Raw genomic sequence first — 25,466 nt, 5'->3', positions numbered from 1 at the left:
TACCGCATGGACACTGATTACAGAATTGCAAGAAGCTTTTTGGCAACAAAGAGTTACATTTGCAAAATTTAGACTAAGTTCCATTACCTGAAAAGAGTTTTCGTCCTAGTATATTAAAATAAGAACTTTTCTAGAATAAATCTAAGATGTTTCTTTAGGCAGGAAAAGAGTTATGCCTTGGAAAATATGGCAATATATGTTCAGATATGTTCAGATTATATATATGAAATTAAAATAACTATAGAACAATGTTGTATAGGGATCCAGTAGAATCCAGTGCACCTCTTCCTATTCCTTAGCTGAGACTGCTGATAAATTTGCACCTGACTGCCCATCAGCATACTTTGACTTTCCTCCTTCTAGAGCATACAAACTGGGTCTCCAGTGTATTTTCCCATGGACCTCTTACACTTCTCTTCAGTATAAATCATTTGCTTCACTCAAATGACTGATCCACTCTCCTGCAGACAACCTCTTCTGTTGCCCCAAATTTCTCTCTCCTTAGATCACCTTCTGTTGGGGACCACAAAACAAATCAAGATGGCGCCTGGCAGTTTGCCAGCAGGAGTGGTTTGTTAGGCAATGCCACGGAGTCATTAAGATGGAGAGGATTCCTTATTGGCTGACTGCTATATCTAGATGATGCTAATTGAGTCAAGCTGTGTGTAATCAGTTAGGTATATATATCTCTGCTGTCCCACAATAAAGTGGCTCCTGCTACCTTGGGTGCCTGCTCTCTTGAGTTCCCGCTGAGTTCCCTCAAAATAAAGGAGTTCCCACTTAAACCTTCAAGTTGCTTGTTACACCCAGTTATTTTGCCCAGTCAGACTGCGGCACTCTTCCCTCTTCCTTTAGTTCAAAATCAAATCTCTACTGAAAACCTGTCCCAGTGATATTTTCATTTGTGCTGAACTCTTTATAACATACATTATTGTATCATAAATATGATGCAGAATAAATATGCTTTAGTTAGTATCTCATAGTATGCAATCCTCAAGGCATCAAGACACAATATTGTGTACATAGTAATATTCCAACCATGTATAGATTGGTCCATAAATAAAAAACTTGAGGAAAGGATTATGACTTATTTAAATTTTTATAAGTATATATATATGAGTTGTGTGCATATTTGTTTATATATATATGTATATACATGTATATATGTATGTAAATTTAAGTATATAAATAGATTTCATTTTCTACAATGAACACATATATTCAGAGGAAAAAAGAGACCCTCTGAACAAAGTCTAAATACCAAATCATGCTATTTTATAAAACAAGAGTAAGCACTATGCTTTCTCAAAAAACTTAATGTAATGCAAAAATGAAATGTATTTTTATGCACTTTTAAGAATGTATGTTGATATTTTCATTACTATTATTTCATGTTGGAGAAAGTAGGAAGGATAATATCTATACACATTATTTTAGTTACTTAAAAGAGAGAATATTTTGTGACTAGTTGTGTAAAAGGTAGGTTATTTTAGTTCCACATTGACTCTTTACAGAAGCTCTAGGGGTAGGGAAGCCTGAAATCCTATTCTCTACCATCTTCTCCCTTTATGGAAAGTGGGACATCAAGGTTCTTTATCAGAGCATATTAATGAATCTTTTGGTATTCAAGGGCAGCTCTGAAGAAGAGGAGGTGCAAACGATTCTTATTTTATAAGGAAGTGAGAAAATGGAGTTCCAAGAAGGAAGTCTAGGAAACAGAGGCAATGGGAAATGTAAGGAAGACTCTGAAGGTTGATTGTTTTAGTGGACAAACATTTTTGAGTTCCTAAAATAGGCACGACCCTGTCCTAGGTACTAGATAGAAATTCACTGATAAACCAAAACAGATAAAAATTATCTGCCTTAGTGGAATTAATATTCTAGTAGGCAGGAGGATGAAGCCCATGAGATTTTGAGGGGACCAGGGATGCGAGAAGACTTTAAAGAAATGCTCTTCAATGTTGTTATATTTGTTGCCATCATGTAAATTTGTGTGGCCTCCAAATTTCCAGCAAAGGTACGATGTTTATAAATGCTGTAGAGATTTGTTGTTATATTTAGGGTTGAGACAGACTAGGGGACAAGGGTGAGCAAGGGGATTGGCAGCTTAGACAAACACCTTTGCCTACTCTGCCTGCTCATTAGCTTGAGTACCTCCCACCCTGCCCCACATTCTCCTGACACAGTGATTTGCTGGGTCCTCCAAGAAATAAAGCTGTATGGACTATGTATTACCAAGCCAGAGAAAGACAGTCCCATTTTCCTTTTATGTTCTAATTTGTTGGAGAGTTGCCCAAACTATCTTTTGTGTATAGTGATATTTTTCAGAGTTTACCAAAAGCAGCTGTTTCGTTTTAATTTATGATCTCTACCCTCGTATCTCTTCTACTTAAAATTTTTTGATGGCTTTCTGTTGTCTTTAGGAGACAGGTCTAAATCCTTAATGAGATCTTGGAACTACATAATTTAGTGCCCACCAACTCCCACTTTGGCCTTATTGGAATCAAGTCCGTTAAATGGATCCTCTGGGGCTTTACAGAATCCAATCTATCCATCCCTCATCCTTAAACCCCTGCTTGTTCCTGGGGAAGCTTCCTCTAATGTCCCTAGTTAGGCCTCTGTCTTGACCCATTTGGACAGTGTTAACAAAATTGACTTGGTAATTTATAGCAGCAAAAGTTTATTGCAAAACAAGATCAAATGACTGATAGATTGAATGTCTGGTGGGTCTTGCTCTCTGCTTTCAAGACCTCAGTTTGTTGCTGTATCTTCAGATAGAAGGAGGAGCCAGGGACCTCCTTTGAGCCTCCTTCAGAAGGTCTCTGCTCCCATTCATGAGGTTTGAGTCCCAATGGTTTAATCACTTCCCAGGGTCTTGAATCTTAATATTACCATGCTGGCTATTAGGTTCCAGCATACGGATTTTGGGAAAACATCAACATTCAGACTGCAGCAAGATCCCTGTTGAATGTTCTCACAGCACACTTTAGTTCATCATTTCTAGAGTGCAGTGGTCTGCCTGGTTTCTGTGTCAGATTTTATATTTAGTAGTTCATCTTTCTTTCTTTTGTATCCTCAGGGAAAAGTCTAGTGCAGAGGAGAACTTCATGCTGCACACAGCAGTCCCCAGAGGCCTGGAGATCAGACTGACAGACTCCAAAGTCTCTTCAGAACCTACCTCCTTTCCCCATGACCAGTCTACGTGCCCAGGCAAGCTTTTCTCCCCTGAGACAAGTGTGCTCCTGGAAGCTTCCTTGCTGCTCTAAGGTATGGATTTTTATCTGGCTTCTTTGGGCTTAGGATGAAATTGGTTGTAATCCATTTGTACATATTCAACACACACACACACACACACACACAAAATCCCACATGATATGAGAAAATCATACAGATGTCAAATCAGCACATGAAGACATGCCATTATCAGGGAAATACAAATTAGAACAATGAAACCACTCTCCACCTATTAGAAGGATCAAAATTCAGAACACTTATGACATCAAGTGTTAGCAAGGACATGAATTAAGAGACACTCAAATTCACTTCGGATGAGAATGCAAAATGGCAGAATAACTTTGGGAGACAATTTGGTAGTTTCTTACAAAATGAAACATACTTCTGCCATATGGTCTGACAACCATGCTCTTTAGTATTTATCCAAAGAAGTTGAAAACGTATCTTCACAAATACCTGCATACGGATATTTATAGCAGCTCTAGTCATGATTGCCAACACCTGGAAACAACCAAAATGCCTGGATATATAAATGGATAAAATGTGATATATTTGGACAATGGAACATTATTCAGAATTGATCTAATAAGCTATGAGAAGATATGGAAAAAACTTAAATGTACAACACTCACTGAAGTCAATCTGAAAAGGCTACAGACTGTATTAACCACACAAGGGACCCACAGCTCTTCAAGTTTAACCAGTAGTGCTCAGACATTAACTGACTTGGTTTTATTATTCTCAGGTCAAGGAAAGCCAAGGATCGTGATTATGATAACTTTTATTTCCCCAGTGTTGGGTATTAAACCCAGGGCTTTGCACCTACTGAGTATGTGTTCTACCACTGAGATACACTCCTCAGCCCCTGTAATAACTCCTACAACTTTTACAGTGGGACTTCTGGATTGTTAGTATGTGGATAAAAGTTACTTATATTCTTGTAAGGCCTTGAATTGAGTAACCTATGCAGTTTCCTTTACCTACTGTATTTTCTCTAAATTGCATTCCTCAGTTTGATATATGCTGTTCTGTCTATTTGCAAAATTGATTTTAGGGTTTTCAAATATTGTGCTTCTCCTCAGAATTCATCACTGCTTCTTCCCTTATATCTGCACCTAGTTTTCCATTTGCTTATCCCCTCTACCTTTAGGCCATGGCTCAGTGACACACCCTGGCTTCTTTTATTTTTATTTTTATTTTATTTAGTCATTTTAGTCAGTTCACATTCCCCTAGAGAGCTTTTTGTCATTTTTATCTAGTCTCTGGCCTTGACTCTTATCTATTTTTTTTTTAATCAAGGCTGCAGAATCCTTTGGGATCTAAGAGGCAGAGTGGATAAATGCCAACTTTAGGGAGATCTAAGAGGCAGAGCGGATAAATGCCAACTTCAGTTGCACAAGTGAAGGGCCCTTGTCTGTAATTCTGAGCTTTCCACATCAATCTATTTAGTTTTTCCTATACACATTGGAAGACATTCTGCTCTGATTTTGAGGGCAAAATGTGCTGACAGATAGAAAAATATATATATACATGGAATCTGCTTTTCTCACCCCCACACACATTTGAACTAAGTGGGTAAAACTAGACCCCAGTTACCAGAGAATAATTTGGGTTGGTGTGTTTTTACTTAAACACTAATATCTGGAGTTAACTTACTTCTCTTTTTATATTACCTGTCAGACCATGCTACTTATGCCAACTAGACTTATAAAAATCAAGTTTGACTTGAATTATTTTATCTCATACAGATATTCTCCTGGAGTAATTAACATATAAAAGTGAAAAAAATTTGAGAAAGTTACATTCTTCTTTCTCTTGTTCTGAAATGGATCATGGAATCTGATTTGAATAACAACTTTCAGGAATTACATGCTGTTTCTACTTGATGTGATACAAAAGCTTTGCCTCCTTGTTGGCCACCTCTGTTGTCATGGCAACTATCCCAATTTCACAGATGCAGCAGTGCATTTGCCTGGTGGGAAACTCAGGACTTTGTTTATGAGAATAATTATTTAAGAGCAGTTGTCATTAACATAAGACTCACTGTCAAACTTGTTAGAAAAAAATTGAAATGGAATATTGCTATTATATAAGATCAGGGAAATACTGGAGGAAAATTAGCACAAGTGTGTAAGACTCTTAAGCATACAGAGTTCTCTTAATTCAGTACCAGCATGCAAATAGAGGGGATATAAACATGGGATCCTTGAAATTTTTGCCCTGGCTTGGAACTTAGAAATAAACTAGCATAAATTCTGAAGTTTTGCTAATGTAAAAAAAATGAAGAAGAAGAAAAGAAAGACTAGAGAAAGACTATTTCTCAAGAAGCTGCATATATAATTTCTTGTGGGAAATCAATGAACATAGAAATTTATGTTGTTATTGGGAGAAATGAAGAACTAATCTAAGTGGGCATTGTATGTTTCAAACTCACCTCTTTATTAATGGAATAAACATATTTTCTCATAATAAGCTTCTGAGAAGTTTGTGATTAGAGTGCATGGTTTTATGGTAATGTACCTACCTTTAGGGAGGTAATCCCAAATGAGCAAAGTAATTGAGTTTTTGATGCAATCTTTCTTGCATATGTAAGATAACTAATTATTTCTCACTGAAAATGAAGGTGAAGTTGAATCAAATTATGTTATTCTTAAAGATATAAAAAATGACTCTGAGAGAAAAACAGCTGCAGATAGCCCTCAAAACTCTTTTATTCATCCTTAAATATCATCTAATAATACTCTCCTTTTGAAATTACTTGAAAATAAATGGGCAGAGTAAGAGTCTTTCATTTCAAGAGATCTCAGCGTTTAGGTGAAGTGCTAATGAATAGTTTGTGAACCACTAGTGAGTCTGCCCATGGTTTTAGCAATGTCCCTGAAATCTTGTGGCATCTCTCCTGTCACAATGTGATCATTATAAGGTTGTACTTTCAGCAGCTTCCCCAAGGCTTAAGTTTTCCTTCTCTAACATTTATAAGACATACCAGGTTTGATTAAATTTGTCAGTTTCAGAAAGTAAATGATATTTTACTGTCAATTGCTGTTGTGAGATTCTATCAGCTATGTCTTGCCATTATTTCCAAGAATAATTTTTTATTCTAAAGTGTAGTTTTTCCTTTTACTGATAAATATGGAGACAGGTTAATATGTGAATTAGAGAATCAGCTTAATTATTTCACACTAAATAATATTCCCTAGGTTTTACTATATAGAAACCAACATGGAAGTATGGATTTAGCTGCTTTTTTTTTTTTTTTTTTTTTTTTTTTGTGGGGCTAGGGATTGAACCCAGGCCCTTGTGCATGCAAGGCAAGCACTCTGCCACCTGAGCTATATATCCCCAGCCCAGGGTTTAGTTGCTTTTTATTTGTTTTTCATCAATGGAAATGTATTAAAAGAAATTTAGTGTAGATAGTCATTGGTATCAACTGAAATTTCATTGCACAGTGGAGTTGATGTGAAAGGCGGGAAGATATTGGACTGTGGAATAAATATATAATGAAGTTGTTGGCAATTTGACTTCAAATATTTAGTTGATGGATGGATTAAGACCAACAATGTAATATAGTATAAACTCTTAAAAGGTCACCCATATAAGTGACCTATGGCTCTGTATCAGTAACAGGGACTTATTTCTTATTGTTAAGTATTTCTTATTGTTAGCTTAGCACACCATCCTGAAGATTTTTTCCTGGCCACAAGAAAGAGTTGAAGGCATGAGAACCATGTGTGCACAAAAGGCAACAAAATAAAGTGGTTTTAAGAATAAGTTTTGGAGGTAGAGTTCTAATCCCAGCTTGGATTTCTTCCTGTTCTGAAACTGCGGGTAAATTACTGGAACTCCTGAAACCTCAGTTACATTGCTGGAACAAAATGGGAATAATGATTTCTAACTCCTAGGGTATAGTATAGCATCAGTGTGATAAGAAGGGTAAATTGCATAAATAGTAGGTACTCAACAATAGTAAAACCATTTTGATAGTTTTAATGAATCTTTGTGTGGTGAAGGTAAAATATCTTGTTTTTATTTTTATAAAAATAACTTTATTCTAGGAAATAAACATATAATAAGGATAACAATATAACAAAAGTACTAAAAACTTTAAAATAGTCTTTTGGATTATTATCCAGATTACTTTTGTAACTCTTGTAAAATATATACCTTATATTCTTTACCACATAAGAAACCTGAAGATGTGGGTTGTAAACTTCTCAGACAATGACTAATGAAGTATTTTAGGTGGGATCAAGTAAGTAGTTCAGGGCAAACCAAGATAAAAGGCCCCAGTTGGAGTGTGGTGCCATTCCTTGAAGCAATTGCTTCAGGCTACAATGCTCATGTCTGGATTGCTGAATATATACTATATTACATGCATTGGTGTGCTGGTAAATTGTCTCAACAATCTCAACAACAACACATAAGAAAAGCCCAGACATAACACAACATTTGCACATTTTCATTTTATAAATACTTCCATCTTGGCTGACTTCAACAGTAATTCTCAAGTAACAATCAGCTCTACAGCGGAATCAGCTCTTGCACACCATTGAACACATTATTTTCTGTTCATGCCACTTACAGATGACCATTCTAGTGAGCCTCTTGTCTTCCATCAAAAAAACTTTGTTCTACCTTGGCTGTTAGAGACAGGCTTACTGTGCAAAATGTGTCTCAATTTGAGAAACCTATTTGATATTCATCTTCAAATTAGGGTCCATGGAAAGAAATAATAATATTATCCATATTGGAATGTTAAAGGGTATACAAATGCTTGGGCATGGAAAGGATGGACCCATGGTAAAGATAAGGTCAGTTGATTATTTTTTTGGCACGCATATGATCATGGGCACTCATGGGAACTCAAAAGTCAGAGACATATAAGAGTTTTTTTCTGTGGGTACTTTTAATTCTGGAGAGGGGTCAGTATGTACACATGTAGACTCCCTATACACAGACACATATTCTCTCTCTCTCTCTCTCTCTCTCTCTCTATATATATATATATATATATATATATGTACACACACACACATATATAATCTACTATCTATTTATCTACATCATCCATTTTTTCATGATGTTCTTGATAATAATTGCATTAATTATAAAGAAATAACAAATAGATATGTTAACAATTTTTATATTTATAAATATTATTAAATAATTTGTAAGTATATTTTATAGTTTTTTGGTTAAAGTATTATAATTGATGCTATTTTGGGAAACAAATTAATACTAAATTGCAGATGTCTGATGTAAAATCGTGTTCATTTTGAAAACAGGTGAAATTGAAATAAGTGAATCTTTTCTTGTGGCTGAATATTCCTCTTATCTCTTTCTTTGTAGCAATAGCAATAGATTATGGAATTAATTTCTTTACATTTTGAAGGTTGATTAAATCCTGTTAAATATTCTGGGTTGAGAACTTAAAAAATTCATTTTGTTAAAAATCCCATTTTTTTTTTTGTTTTACTTTTTTACAGGGATTTCTTTGTAGGTTGGGTTTGTGGGAAAAGTAGGAATATGGATGTGAAAATAAAAGCTAGAGATAAAATAAAAGCTTTTAAAAGCTCAGTCTATACTCTGCCTGTAGGTATAGAATCAGTCACATATGTGTATGAAACCCCTCCATTATGCAGAGCACCGGGCTGGGGATTTGGTGTGGGTGTTGTTAGCAGTGACTGAGCCTTTACTCTCCCTCAGGAAGTCTCATATTACATTAAATAGACATGCACATGGATTTGTGGCTGTTAAATTGTAATCCCTCAATCGTTGTTAGAGAACCTCACCATATGTCAAAACTTCCTTTCTTGCTAGTTTAGCTGTGACAAGTTATTTTATAGAATAGATTGGTGTTTAATAACAGAACTCTTTGAATAGTCTTTAGGAAGAAAAAAACGTTGTGTCCAGGCATTTGTCCTCAGGGTATAGAAGAAACACAGGGGAAAACTTAAGTGAACCATCTAATAAGAGAGATCAGAGTTTATCTTTGTCCCTAATATTGCAAAGAACCTGCAGCTTTAAAGAAGGAAGATGAGGACAAGAAATGTATAGCCTCAAACAGTCAGGACATAGTAAAAATTTCAAGATGTATTCAGGATGATCTCCACTGTGAAAGGGCAGTTTCTACAAGTTGGTGCAGGTCTCAGTGTGAATTGAAGAAACAAAACATTGCAAAAGAAGAGGCTTGAGAATCATTGATTTAGTGGGGCTTTTAATAGCCAGGGTAAATGACTTTCCTTTGAAGCAAGAAGCTGTGACACAGGAAAGAAAGGCAGCATCTTTGAAAATAGAGGCAAGAGGGATTTAAGAATAAAAACAAGAAAGAGATGATTGTAGGGTATTTTTAATTTGATTTTTGGGAATTTGGATATCTGCAACTCTTAAGCGACAGGAAAGAAAACCAGAGGAAGAAACTGGAGGTCTATTATTAAATCCTTTTCAAATGTTAAGTTATTTTTTCCCTATAGCATCATTCTTTGTCCTATAGACTTTTATTCTTTTATTTTGCCATTGAATTCAAGAGTTAACTATGTATGGATTATAATGTAATATCCTGGCCCTGAGCTTCACACTGTAGATGAATTTTAAGGTGAGATGATTATTTTACTTAATGCAACACAGATTTAAATTCAAGTGTGGTAATTCATGAGGTAAAAAATAACCATAATGTGCTCAGGCTTCCGTGCAAGGCAAAAGGAGCTCTATGTGAGCTTGCTCAGGTCCTTTACTGAGATGTTTTCAAGGCCATTGATGCAACCTGGGGACGGGAACTACCATTTACTGGGTACTTATTAAAATATAGATACTGTTGTGTAAGCTCTAATATTTCTGAACAATGCTATGAAGAAGGTTGTGAAATCACAGTTAGAGGAGAAATTAATGTGTGGAGAAGTGACTAGTATACGGCAGGTTGAACAGCTATTAATGGCAGATCCATATGGTCCTCACTGCAAATGTCAGTGCTGCCCACCAGAGATGCTGCCTTTCAAGCAGGGAAGCACTGTGCAGGTGTGCATCAGTGCGTTGGCAGGGCTCTTTGAGAGACACTATTTCATTTGGTTCTCATGATAATGCTGAAAGTTGATATTGTTATTTTTATTTTTTGAAGGAGGAAACTAAAGCTAGCTATAATTATGTAACTCACTGTAAGTTCCAAGTGACAGAACTAGGTGCCTGGATTTAGATTGTCTTCTTGTCCACTGCCATATTTACAGGTACTTCTTAAGAGCACATGTCATCCAAAACTAAAGTCACACTGGGTGTGGTGGCACATCCTATAATCCCAGCGACTAGGGAGGCTAAGACAGGAGGATTGCAAGTTCAAAGCCAGCCTCAGCAACAGTGAGGCACTAAGCAACTCAGTGAGACCCTCTCTCTAAATAAAATACAAAATGGGAGTGTGGCTCAGTGGTTGAGTGCCCCTGAGTTCAATCCTCCAGCCCCCAAACAAACAAACAACAACAATAACAAAAACCCAACAAAATAAAACTAAGGTCACAATGTCTTCTGCCCATTGAAACCTTTTTTTTTTTTTTAATCACCTTCCATCTTTCCATCCCCCCTCCTCTTTTCTCTCCTTCTCTAGTTCTGTAAGGATTTGACTGAATTAGCTTTCTTTCTAAATCACTACTATGATCCATCTGGGTTGTTTTAAGAACGAAACACAAATTCTCAGCTTTTTATTAGTTTTCAAAATGTAATGCTCAATTAACTTCATGTTTACAGAAATTTTACTGTAGTATCTTAAAAGAAAAAAAATGAGAAATGCTGATTAATTTTCAAATAGTTAAAGCCAAGGTGTCTATAAGGTTCACAATATCTTAAAAAGCAGAAGCCTGGTCATGACCAGCCTTAGTTCTAGGTGAAGTGTGAATAGAGTTGTGCCTAACATCCACAAGCCCCCTTCAGTGAATCTCTTTCTGGTCAGTGCCTCAGAAGACTTTGTTCCACCTCCTTTCATCAGGTGTCTTTCCTCTCACCGTGGCCAGTGTAACTTTTCACTTGAGGCCTTGTAGTTATGTGTTTTCTGGGGTTTGTCCATGGGTGTAAGCCGGCAAAGCTCAGTGGTGCATTCAACACTGCCTGAATTTCAGCCAGGTATTTGTGACTGGGATTCAAGAAAGGAAGAGTGACAGATGATTTCTATAAATAGAGAAAGAAGAAAACAATGGTAATGCTGTGGGAGAATGAACATAATTATTTTGACTACTTTCATCCTTTTCTCAAAAACAGTGCCTGCCATGAAAGGCATAAGATTGAGGGCAGAGGCAGGCTGGATTCTGGAGGGGAATAAACTATTTAGGATTCCTGGAGTGAGAGAACTGGGACCATGACAAATAGATCCTAGAGATGGGATGCCTTGGAAGGGGGAAACTGAAGCAGGAAGGCTCCCACGACTCCAGTAACTCTTAGGGATAGAAATGAACGAGTGATCATTCACACAATTAGTTTTTCCCTTGCAATATTTGGGCTTGATATTTATCATTTATACATCAATATGTGTAAGCTAGTTGTTAGTTGAGACCTCTTTCAACTCAGGTTGCATAAACTGGACTTGAACTATGAATGCCAAGGTTTGTAGAAGCCCCAGGTCTTTCAAAACGTCAGAGACAGGTTTTTTCCCATGGTGGTCTATCTTCTTCTCTGAAAGATTTGTTTCTGTGGCCCATTTTGTCCCTTATTCTTAATGGCTGTAAATGCTCACAAGTTTTCAAATAGAAACACTTGCTATGGTTTAAATGGGTCCCCTCAAAAATTCAGGTGTTACCAATGTAACAGTAGTAAGAGATGAGGACTTCAAGAGGTGATTAAGTCACGGAGGCTTCTCTCTTGTGAATAGGATGAGTGCCCTTATGAAAGTATTTGACAGAGGGAGCTACCTCTTTTGCCCTTCCTTCTTCCACCATATGAGGATACCACATTTCTCCTCTCTGGAAACCACACTTGCTGGTGCCTCGATCTTAGAATTTTCAGCCTCCAGAATTTTGAGAAAATAAATTCTCATTTCTTTAAATAAATTACTCATTCTCAGATATTATGGTAGCACAACCAAACTGTCATCCCCTCACCAAATCTTTGATTTCCTCTTTATCTTCTATTATTGCTCTTTTCTTCTCTCTCCTTTTACTAAACTTCCCAAATTGGCTTCTGTCCAAAATCTTTGCATTAGTAGATAGTTTGGGCAGAGTTTTTACTCCAAGTTAACTTGAAAGACTTTTGTCAATGAAAGGGAATTTCTGCTTAAGGAAATTTATGGCATGTGGCTATAAGAAAATTTTCTTTATATTTACTAAAATTACTTTTAAAATTTCATCTTTAGAAATGTCTTTAAAAATCTGTTAAATTGGATCATTCCAAATGGTAAAAGTTTTTTTCTTTTTTTTGGATTAGACAATAGCAATATCAAGTTCCATGGATTCTGGTGTCTCATAGTTGGCATTTAGGATCTATAGAAGCAAGTATTTATCCCAGGGCTATTTTTCAAAATAATAGGAACAAACAAACAAAACCCCCACAAACAACAAACAACAAACTACAAAAAAAAGTTACTTGTGACTCTTCTACCAGGGTCCCCCACAGGCTTCAAACAGCAGGTGGACCTGCTGTAGACACTATGCCACCGTTGTGTCTATTGGGTCTTAGAAATAAAAGAACAAAGATTTCTTCAGAAGGTTGGGACAGCTAGAAATTCATCTTTTGCTCCCCAAATCTGAGAACTTAAGAATACTTAATGTTATCCTAAAAGTAGGAAGTATAGGGTTGATTATCTTTTATTTCACTTTGGATAAGATGCATTGATATGCTTCATACAACAGGACATCCAGAAATGTGAGTGAGCTCACAGGTTATTTGATTCAGTGGAATTTTTGTCTCACACTCTGCAAATCCATTTCCTAAGGCATCAAGTATGCCTTCCCCTGCCTACTCACAAGTTCTCCCAGGAGGATCTGTAGTGGCAACCCCTCCTCCACAGAAAATCTTAATTAAGTTTCTCCAGAAACCATCACTATAATTGTTCTTAGACTCTTAGCAAAAACAAAACAAAAAATTCTGCAAAAACAATTTCAGGTGGGGGTATGCTTCTGCTTGCAGCAGCAGACTACCATAAGAAAGTAATTCATTTATTGATTCTTGATTTTATTTCTTGTGCTTTAGGAGTCTTGTTAAGGAAATAGGGGCCTAATCCGACATGCTGAAGATTTGGGCCTACTTTTACTTCTATTTGCAATTCACAATAGCTAAACTGTAGAACCAACCTAGATGCCCTTCAATAGATAAATAGATAAAGAAATTGTGGTATATATATACACAGTGGAATATTAATCAGCCTTAAAAGAGAATAAAATCATGACATATACAGGCAAATGGATGGAGCTGGAGAGTATCATGCTAAGTGAAGTAAACGAATCCCCCCAAACCAAAGGTCACATATTTTCTCTGATAAGTGGATGCTGATCCATAATAGGAGTGGGGGAAATGGGAGGAATGGAAAAACTTTGGATAGGGAAAAGTGGAGGGAGGGGAAGGAAGGGTGCGTGGGGGTAGGGAAGATAGTGGAATGAGATGAACATCATTACCCTAAGAACATGTATGAAGACATGAATGGTATGACTCTTTGTGTACAACGAGAGAAATAAAAAATTGTGCTTCATTTGTGTATTATGAACTGAGATACATTCTGCTGTCTTGTAAAATAAATTAGAATAAATAAATAAATTTAAAATAAAAAAGAGAAGGTAACCCAAGGCCTTCATAGAGGCATTTGCATTTCAAAAGACAATGGCCAGGTGGAACTGTCCCTTTCCTGGGTGCTGGTTTTTGCAGATAGTGTCCTTAATTTTGTATCAGCCTGGGTTCCACTGTTCTGGAAAACGCTGCTTTTGTGTGAACTTCTGCATATTATGAGCCTCTGAGCCCCTCCACCTACACACTGGACATAAAGTTCTGAAACTTTCTAAACTCAGGATCAGAGGGATTGATTGATGGTAGCAAAAAGCTTTTCCCCCTCTGGAACTGGCTGCAGCCAATAAATCTGCTTCCTGCTAATTCCTCAGTGTCTTGCCTCTGTCTGTTGTACAACAGATCAACAGATGGAAGTGGATACTGATATTCTCTGGGATGGTGAGAAGACCAAAAGGCCCAGTGATAAATCATGGCATGTGCAGCCATGCCAGGTAAAAGCAAAGTGACTCTGGCATTTTAGGTTTGTTGCAAAAAGAAAAGAAAGGATATGCCAGATCAGTTGTTATATACCTTATTCCAGGGGCTATATAGATTTATTTTGGTAAAGGCACCACCTTTGAGAAAATAGATGAAATTGAAGCAGTTAATATTAAATACTCTACAAAATTTGTTGTTCTTGAAAGCCCATCTATCTTTTTGGGATTCAGGTGATTAAATACAATTTGGGCCAATTAACTAGAAGACTTAAAGATATTTTAAATTTGAAGGGATTAATATTAACTCAGAATAAGTATCTGATAATTTATTGAAATATGAATGTTTATCCTCCTCCAATACTCTGTTACCCCTGCAAATGTCTGTAGGTATCTTTGAAGAAGGTTGAGAGGAAGATTTATGGTATGTAACTGTGATGGCATTACAGGATCCTTCATGAATTTATTTATCTTTCCCTTCAATAACAGGGCTCTGGAAACTAACTTAGGTCTAGCAAATGGTCTAGGGGGTCTTGAATGTTTATTGTGGTGATCAAATCTGTCCTCATTGACCAGATCTAATTTTTTGTTATAACGCTCGAATTAGATATTGGCTACACATTTGTTTTGCTCTCAGATACCTCATGATCAATATGCAAATTCCAAAGTTTATATAGATCAATTTATTTTTATTGCTCTCTGGCCCTACTACTTATCACACTAATCTCAAGCTCCTTCATTAGTGTCTGCAACCTCAGGATCTCATCACATTAGAGCATTTTTAGGGATAAAGGTGCTTTTCACATGCACATACTGCAGAAATTCTTTGAATCTTTGTCTATGTATAACAGGAGCTGGTGATTTAAAATATTTAATTTATTACTTACTTTTTGTATTCTTGTGCATTTTTTTTCTAATTATTCATGACAGCAGAATGTATTTTGGTTCATTGTATACAATGGAACACAGCTTTTCATTTCTCTGGTAGTATACAATGTGGAATTGCACAATATGTGCAGTCATACATGTACCTAGGGTAATGATGTTCATTTCATTCTACCATCTTTCCTACTGTCATGAAACCTCCTTTCCCTCCCCCGCCCTTTGCACAATCAAAGTTCCTGAATTCTTCCCATGCTCCCCGCCCCCCATTATGGATCAGCATCCACTTATCAGAGAAAACATTCAACCTTTGGTTTCTTGGGGTTGGCTTACTTCACTTACCATGGTATTCTTCAGCTCCATCTACTTACCTACAAATGCCATGATTTTATTCTCTTTTAAGGCTGAATAACATTCCATCGTGTATACATACCACAGTTTCTTTATCGGTTTATCTGTTAAAGGGCATCTAGGTTGGTTCCACAATTTAGCCATTGAGAATTGTGCTGCTATTATATAAACATTGATGTGGCTGCATCACTGTGGTATGCTGATTTTAAGTCCTTTGGGTATAGACTGAGGAGTGGGATAGTTGGGTGAAATGGTGGTTCCATTCCAAGTTTTCTAAGGAATCTCCATACTGCTTTCCAGATTGGTTGCACCAACTTGAAGTCCCACCAGCTATGTGTGAGTGTACTTGTTTCTCCACATCCTCACTAACACATATTATTGCTTGTATTCTTAGGAACTGCCATTCCACAAAGGAAACAATCAACAATCAATTGGAGTGAGGTGAAATCCTAGAGTAGTTTTGATTTGCATTTCTCTAATTGCTAGAGATGTTGAACATTTTTTCATATATTTGTTGATTGATTGTATATCTTTTTCTGAGAAGTGTCCGTTTATTTCCTTAGCCCATTTATTGATTGGGTTATTTATTCTTCTGGTGTTGAGTTTTTTGAGCTCTTGTATATCCTGGAGATAGTGTTCTATATGATATGCATATAGTAGAGATGTTCTCCCACTCTGTGCACTTTCTCTTCACATTGTTGATTGTTTCCTTTACAGAGAAGAAGCATTTTAGTTTGAATCCATCCCATTTATGAATTCTTGATTTTATTTCTTGTGCTTGTTGAGTCTTGTTAAGAAAGTCAGGACCTAATCCGACATGATGGTGATTGGGGCCTATGTTCTCTTCTATTAGGTGTAGGGTCTCTGGTCTAAGTCCTAAGTCCTTGATCTTCTTTGAGTTTTGTTCAAGGTGAGAGATAGTGGTTTACTTTTAATTTCCAGCATATGGATTTCCAGTTTTCCCAGCACCATTTGTTGAAGAGGCTATCTTTTCTCCAATGTATGTTTGTGGTGCCTTTGTCAAATATGAGCTAACTGTATTTATGTGGGCTTGTCTCCATGTCCTCTATTCTGTATCATTGGTCTACATGTCTGTTTTGGTGCCAATACCATGCCATTTTTGTTACTATAGCTCTGTAATATAGTTATAGGTCTGGTATTTTGATGCCTCCTGCTTTATTCTCTTTGCTAAGGATTGCTTTGGCTATTCTGAGAGTCCTGTGCATTTAAAATAAGTTAGCTTGATTTCTAGTTCCTGTGTTTTCTTGTGCCTCTCTTAATGATTTTGCAGAAATGCCATGTCATCTGCCTGTTGCTTGCCTTCAATAGCCATTTTAGGCCAGGTTATCAGACTGCTATTTTAAGTAATATTTTGTACTGCATCCCGTGCCAAGGAATAGTGAGGTACCATCCTGTAATGTCAGCCTCATCTTTATTGGCTTCAAATTCAACTAGGTCAGACAATCAATCTCATTTACCTGTAGATGATTTTATTTTTAATTTTTTTTCTTCAAACACATCAGAAACAAACAATAAAAAGGGAAAGTTGTTTTAGTTACTGACAACAGAATCCACTTCAGCTAATTCAAACAGATTTCTTAATGGTCATAGAAAGTTAAGGATGAATACAGAGGCTATACATTGATGGTATCTCCAGTAGCTATCTACCTGTCTTCCATAATGCTCAGTGTATTTTTTTTCCCTGCTGTGCCTCTGGGTACAGACTACAGTGGACTGCCTTAGTGGACTCTTTGCACTCTGGCTTCCATTGAGTCCATCCAACTGAGTCAATCAGGCAAAAGATAGGACTCGGAAGAAAAAGAGAAAGGTTAGATATTTATTCCTCTTTTTGCCATGCGGTGTGTCAGGCAGTAACTAAATTCATTTAAGGGCCCCTCTTCCCTGGCCTTAGCTTTTCTTAGGGGTCCAGTAAATACCATTACCTTTGTTGTCCCTTCACACCCTAAGGGTGGTTAGTCTCTGACTGCTCAACCATACATTTTTGGCCTCATTAAATTTACCCAAGTTTATGCAAGTCTTTCCATTAAATTCTTTTCAGGTAAATCTTTCTGAGTATATCAATTGTTTTCTGTTGGGAATATGACTGGTATAGGTTGAGTTTCTAAGACTGACAGCACCATCTGCTACCTGGGCAAGGACCAGGAAGTTGCCAATTGCAAAGGTGCCAACCCAGCTGCCAGGCCCAGAAACATGTCATGACTTTCATTATCAGCAAGCTGCTGAATCAGGAGCTGCTGCCACTTCTGGGGCCTTTAGAACAACAGTGACACTGTTTTTATCCACCTAACTAGTTGGAACTTCTTTCCTGTCTTTTCACATAATTCAATTCTGAATAAAAGTTGTGCACAGGTGCATCTGATAGTGAGATTTAAATGACCTGTCATCATTTAAGCAGCATGGGAAGATGGAAAAAATTAGTCTTTGGATTTTTATCTTTGGAAAGAAAAAATAATATATATTTACAAATGTGGAGAGATGTTCAGAAAATCTGGGGCTTATACAAGGAACTTCCATCTTGGTTAGGCTATTTCATTTTGGTCTTCTTGTGTTCCAGTACCTTAACCCTCACTCCAATTTCATTTCATCAGTGACTCATGTGGTCTAATTTTTAATCTCATTCATTAGAGTTCTTACTATGTCTTTCATTTTCTTCTTAATTATCATACTAATTCAACTCTCCCCACTAATGCTTAACCTCAAGTCTTCCTATTTCTTCTTTCTTGATTTTGCTTCATTTGGTTCAATATTTTTCTTGTGCTGCAGTATCATCCTGAACACTATTTAAAAACTCCATTTAAAAACTCCTCTTTAGGTTAGAGAACAGGTTTCTGAATGGTTTGGCCTCTTCTCTCATTGAGAACTTAGGATTGTTCTTTCTTGGTCAAGGAAAATTTGGATTCCTTTGAAGAGATTTGTATAAACACCAGACAGGGATAGAACAGTTTTTCTAAGAGTTCTTCCTTTTTCATTAATATATTTCTGCAAGGCTGGATTTTCATCATTATTTCAACAAAAATCATCGATTTCAACAGAATGAATATTGATGCCAACATGGGAACTCAGCTGCCTTCTGTTAGGTCAGATGTTAAAAAGTTTGAAAAAATCATAGCTCAATGCTATTCTTCTCACATTTGTTTTGGTTTTGAAAAATATAGCAATTTTCATATGTATTGTTATTTTAAGCAAACATTTAATTTTATACAATGTTAAATAATAATTATATTAAATAAATTTTAAAATAAACATTTTAAAAGTCAGTTTTACTTTCTAAAATAATAATTTATCAATAGAAAAAATCCACATAAACAAAAGCATTTTGGGGTTCTCAATTTTTAAGAGTTTAAAGGAATCTTAAGACCAAACACTTGAGAACCTTTCATGGTATTGCTTCTTCAGGCTGCATAGGCCACAAACCAGAACACAGTTGATGAGGCAAAATAGGCCTTGCTATGACTATTACATTTTGGAGGTTCATCAATGATTTAAAACCCAATTTCATTTCATCAGTGACTCATGTGGTCTAATTTTTATCTCATTTATTAGTCCTCCAAATCCTTGAAAGATAAAAATAACCAGTCAAGAAATTGCAGAAATCTCAAATTCCCCAATTAATCAAATCAAATCAAATCAAGTCTGCCACTAAAAGTAGTCAGGGAAAAATTGCCAGACTTTCATTTTAACTGTTTAATTTGGACAATATCTTTAAGTATGTGTAACCTTCATAATATTACTTGGGTCTCTACAAATTAGGTCACAAATCTCAGTTAAAATCAAATCTAAAATCCATTGCATATGTATAGCTTTAATTTACTTGAGATTTAACCTCTCTCATTGAATAGAGTGCAAACTAGCTGTTATTCCAGTTAGTAATGAATATCTTTACAAGTAAGTCCAGTAATTCTTGACAAAGTTCTATAATATTTTATCAATAAAAAGTAGAGGCAAGAAATAAATTTAGATTAATATCCATTTATTCTTTTTGTTTGTTTGTTTATAAAACAATGTCCCTAAACTGTTTTCATGGATTAAATAGTCATGTCAATGTCACTAACTACATCTATGTCATTGTATACTCTGAAAACCAAAATGGTAGGGTGAGGGGAGGGGTCTTAAAGTCCTGAAACAGTAAAAAAGTGAGCATAATACTTTGGTATAGGGCACATCTTAGCACCTCTTGCAGCTGTGCATATCTATGTGATTAAGGTGGCATCAGTGGGATGTGAATTAAAGACAAACTAGAATCTAGGAGGTTGGAGGGGCCACCTTACTGGTCTGAACCCGATTGCTTTGTGAAGTATAGTTCTTCTCTCTGTGCTCAGTTACTTTATAGGAAAAATGAACTTCCATCTTGGTTAGGCTATTTCATTTTGGTCTTCTTTTGTTCCAGTACCTTAACCCTCACTCCAACAATGGAAGTTCAATATAAAATATAAGATTTCAATGTAACATCTCCAGGCCAAAGAATGTAAGCAGTTAAAATTATATTAAAAAGTTCTAATCCATAGGCTTAATTATATTTGTTTTATAATTTAAATCTTACAATAGAGCTTAGTAATTAAAAATATTTAAACTTGAGTACTTTTCAGTTACCGTTAGCTCCAAGTTGTTTTTCAGTATTTCCCAATAAATGGAAATAGCTATCATTTTGCCAAATTCTATAGCTAAGAGTTCCAGATTAGCACAATCAATATTTCAGTTAAAACTCATTATAAATGAAAACAATAATATAGTATCTACCACAACATTTTATGTTGTTTATATATATAATGATCTTTTGTTTCAATAACAGAGAGACTTAGTTTTGAATAGATTGGTGGAATATAAAATATGAAACTGAGTGCTATGAGTGTCTCTCAGTAGTAGAGCACTTTCCTAGCATTTGCAAGGTGCTGGGTTTGATCCTCAGCACTGTAATAATAGTAATAATAATAATAGTAAAATAAGAAGCTTCTGCAAATAATACTAGTAAGGGAATTCTAGTATTGAACAAGGGCTTGCATTTGAACAAAGTCAGTGTTCAAATACTGATAGGCTATAATTTTTAGAAATTATTTTAGTTCTTTGATTTTAAAATGCCATCTTTTGATCTCAAATAAAATGTCAATCAATGGGGTACCATGTGGTGTTTCAATGAATGAATTGTTTAAATCACTTTAAACATATCTACCTTTTAGTTGCTATTAAGTCCAAAATGTTTTTTATATTTTTTAATAAGTGATATAACCATGACTTTGCCAAATTCTATTACTAAGAGTAGTGGATTTTAGTTATCATTAGATAGAGGAAAAAAGTTCTGTGTGGTGTTGCATAATATGGTGACACTATCTAGCAATAATGTACTGTACATTTCAAAAAGCTGGAAGAAAGGACACTGAATATTTTCAACATAAAGAAATGATAGATGATTGGTAAGAAAGGTATGTTTCACATGATTTAAATAATTTATATATTGAGACGTCACATGGTACCCCATTATTATGGACAGTTTTTATGTATCAATTAAATAATAAAAAATGAATTTGTATCTGCCTTCTAGAAATACAAACCTATTAAATGCTCTTACTTGGAGAGGGTTATTTAGACTCTTATTTTGTGCTCCCCATAGTCCCTCATACTTTCTAGTTTTGAACACTTATCACTATAGCCATAACTCTTTAAAGCTATGATTTCCCATGACTCTCTTAGGCTCATGGAGTAGCCACCATTGGTTTAGCTCACTCCTTGACCCCAGGCCCATGGGGCTGGTGACTGTTGATCTAGCTTACTTTTCCATTTCCAGTTTTTAGCACAATGGCTGCCATGCAGCCACTTCTCAGTAAACATTTAATTGAAATAAATTGAATTGATCAGAATTAGGCCCTCAACAAATACCTTTTGAATGATGAAAACTCAATTATCTCAAAAGTAGCTCATTATTTAATAAAAAAAAAGATAAAACTCAGATTCAAAATAGCAATTTAACTTATGCTCCAATTGAAGACTTGACTGAATTCTTTGAACTTTCACTGAGCCCCTGGGCTCTCATGTCTACTTTTGATTCCTTCCACAATGGGTGATAGTTTAAAAAAATAAGTTTATATGTTTTTTTTCCCCCTGTGGCTAATAAATTGAGCATAAAACCATAGAGTTTTGTTAATCTAATTGTTATTTTTTTTCTTGCATCTTAATTTCCCTTCTCTAAAATTAGGGAAATGTGTAGCATCTGCTTGTCATTTGTGGAGTGGAAATTGTTTTTGGTCACTTGAGCATTTACTGCTCAGCCTGTGTGGGGCTCCATCTGGCAGGAAAGGTACTGGTCTCTCCATCTTCACTGCAGGGAGTTTAAAGCTTGTTGTCACAACTTAGAAGTGCAGATATATGACTTCCTTTATTTCTCTACCAGTGAACTCAACTCATACCTGAGCTCCATTTTATGTGGTGTTTGCGTCTACTCTTGCTTTTTAAAGCTCACAGCCCTTCTGGTTTCTCAGTCCTGTTCAGGTTACCTCAAACTCCTCTGACTAATTATTCAAGATTTCAAGGTTTCCTTCCCCCTCCTTTTTCCCCTCCCCTTCCTACTGAATCCGCATGTGGAGGCACCCTTATTCAACATATCATGTCATTTTTATTTGATTTGGTACCATTAGGCGAGGAGTCTGCTTCATTGTATGTCCTCCAACCTTGCTGGTCTCTGCTGGGGCCTTCTCCTCTGGCATGGCATGTGTGCATCCACCTCTGTCTTTGTCATACCTGCTGTCATTGTGTTGCTTCCACAGGATTGGTGCTGTGACCTGGGGCTTGTCCTCTTAGCTCTGTTAGTCCACAATGGTTCTTCCCCACTCTCTTTCCTTGCATATCTACAAGAGATCTTTTTGTGATTTCTGCTCAGCCCCTGCTGAGGTTTGAATGTGTCCCCTCCAAAATTCAATGTGATAGTAGTAAGAAATGAGGCCTTTAAGAGGTGATCATGTCATGAGGGCTCCTTCCCTCACAAACAGAACTAGGGCCTTAGACAGGAGCATTACTCAACATGGGACTAATTTGTTCTTCTGCCTGCCCACACATAGCCTTCCTCCTTTCTCGAAGACACAGTCCTTATCAAACAACCCAACCTGCTGGTTGGTGCCTTGTTCATGGATTCACCAACCTCCAGTACTGTGAGAAAATTAATTTCTGCTTTTTAAAAAATTATTAAGTCTTAGGTAATTTTCTTATAGCAGCAAAAATGAACTAAGACATCCCCAAAGTGGGGAAGCTAACATTCTCTGCTGCAGGGACACTGCACCTGTGGTAGCAAGACTAGTGAGCTCAAAATCTCCTTTGAGCCAGCCTGGAGTTGAAGAGATAGTCCAGGCATGCTTTAGTATCCAGGTGTTCTCCCTACCTGCCCCTGCCCTGCTGCCATTACTACTCTTGTGTGGGCATCTTGTCTTAGTTTGAAATTGGTGGGAAGATTGCCTCACATGTACACACACAGAGACAACACACACGCACACACACACACACAGAGTAATAAAACAAATGGGTGGTGACAAGGTAGTGATAATGAGTACAGACAACTGAGTAAAATCAGCTACAAGGGAGAGCAGAAAAGAAAGGCATTGAATGGAGGATCAGCTACCGACCAGTGGAGTTTGGCTACTGGTGTGATGGGGAGAGTAAATATGCTGTCCCTGATATCTCCCTGTTCACTTCCTTCCTTGTATGTTTTCTGTGAACTGTGACTAGGTGTTCTCTATCTCTATTGGTTTACATTTCATTTATGCTTTCAGTAAATATTTTTTGTAACCCTACCCCATGTCAGGTCTAGATCTTCCTATTTCACATTTTAGAAAATAATTTATTTGTTTAAAGGTGATTTTTTGAGAAAATAATGTAAAATTGATCATACAGCAAATGACTTTTCCCTCCTAAAAGAATTGGACTATTTTACCTGCCCCTCACCCAAATCACCAATAGTCAGAGCTGCCAATTTAGCTGAAATAAATTGAAACATAACTGGAAACTGTGGGAAGAGATGGGTCCAAATAACATACAGGTATAAAGGAAATGAAGTAAGAACTATCTTTAACTTGTGGGGCTAGTTTCTGGTAGGGTTTGCTAGAATCATGGAAGAAGAGATGGTTAAAGTTTGCCAATATCAACACATTTACTCTTGGTTTACAAATTTCTTTCAAAGAGAGTCAATTTCTCAAGGGGAAAAATGTCCCTTTACAAATTTTAAGAGCCAGGTGAATGTGCATCCAAACTCATGATGTTGTACATATGGTACTGATAATTGAGAGGAGGTAAAAACCTTTACCTAAAATTAAAAAAAAAGTTTTTTTGTGATATAAACATTTTGGCAGTAAATTTTAAAAATCTAGATATTATACATAAGAAAAAATAATATAGAGGTATTTTGGAGATGCCGGAGGAATTCTATTTAAAACATAGCAAAGTAGGGCAAGAGGAACACTAAGCCTTTATGTTACATAATACCAGAGCTATTAAAGCATTCTAAATGGCTTTATTAATCATTTAAGTATAACCAAATATAAAAATATGAGCAGCAGTAAATCTAAAGTAATTGTTTTATTAAGTCATCAAATTTCTAAATATAAATTTTAACAATTCAACATTTGATATAGAAAATGATGAAAACATGTTTGGATTAAAAATTTTTGATATATTAATGGGTTTTTAATTCCAAACTACTTTTTTTTCAAAACTGGTGATAAATAGCTGATATGAGAACAGTGTAAGCATAGTAAGATGGTCCATGCCTTAACCTCCTTTTCCTTCCCACAAACTCAGGCAGAAAGTTTCTTTCCCTTAACATTCTTGAGGGCTGTCTTAGATGGTAGAGCAATGACAGCATTATAGGAGAAATAAAGTGGGAAATAAGAATATCCTTTAATTGTCATGAAACAAAAATAAATGAAATCTACTGACCACAAGGATGGACACCAAATCTAAAAAGCAGAGATATTTATAATTCTTTAATGATAAAATTTATAAATTTTAAGAAAACCAGAACTTTCATCTGTAGTGTTCTCTAGTTCCCTTCCATCAGTGGAACTCACCCAAATTATAATAGTTTTCAGAATTGTGGTCATAAGCATTGTCATTATAGCTAATAAGACATTAATTTTCAAGTGGTATAGATAATACATGATTACCTGGTCTTCAAAAGGATACTAAAAATACACTATGGGGAAAAGATGGTTTCTTAAAAGAATAGTGTTATAAAAACTGAATATCTACATTTAAAAGTACAAAACTGAACCTTATCTCAAACCAGGTAAGAATGTCAATTCAAAATGGATTAAAGACTTAAACACAAGATCTGAAACTCAAATTCCTGGAAGAAAACATAGGAATAAACTCCCTGGCATTGGTTTTGGTAAAGATTTCTTGAATTTGATTCCAAAAGCACAGTTAACAAAGGCAAACATAAAGGGGGTGCTACATCAAATGAAAAGCTATTACCAAGCAGAAGAAACAATCAACAGTAAAAAGCCTGTTTATTAAATGAGAAATATTTGTAAACCAAATGTCTCATAAAGAGTGAAGTTCTAAATATATAAATAACTCATAGAACTCAAAATGAAAAATATATTAAAAGCAAAACAAAACAAAACAAAAATGAAAAATAAGAAAAAAAGAGAAAGCTCCAAATAGAAAAAAAGCTGACTAAAAAATAAGCAAAGGGTGTGAACAGATATTTCTTCAAATACAATACACAAATTACCAGCAGGCACTTAGAATGCTCAGCATCACTAACCTAAGGGAAATTCATATAAAAACTGCAATGAGATATTACCTCATACCAATCAATAAAGATAAAATCAGAAG

This window comes from Callospermophilus lateralis, chromosome 1 (assembly GCF_048772815.1).
Source record: "Callospermophilus lateralis isolate mCalLat2 chromosome 1, mCalLat2.hap1, whole genome shotgun sequence".
In the NCBI taxonomy this organism is placed as follows: domain Eukaryota; kingdom Metazoa; phylum Chordata; class Mammalia; order Rodentia; family Sciuridae; genus Callospermophilus; species Callospermophilus lateralis.
This window is presented reverse-complemented; position numbering follows the sequence as displayed.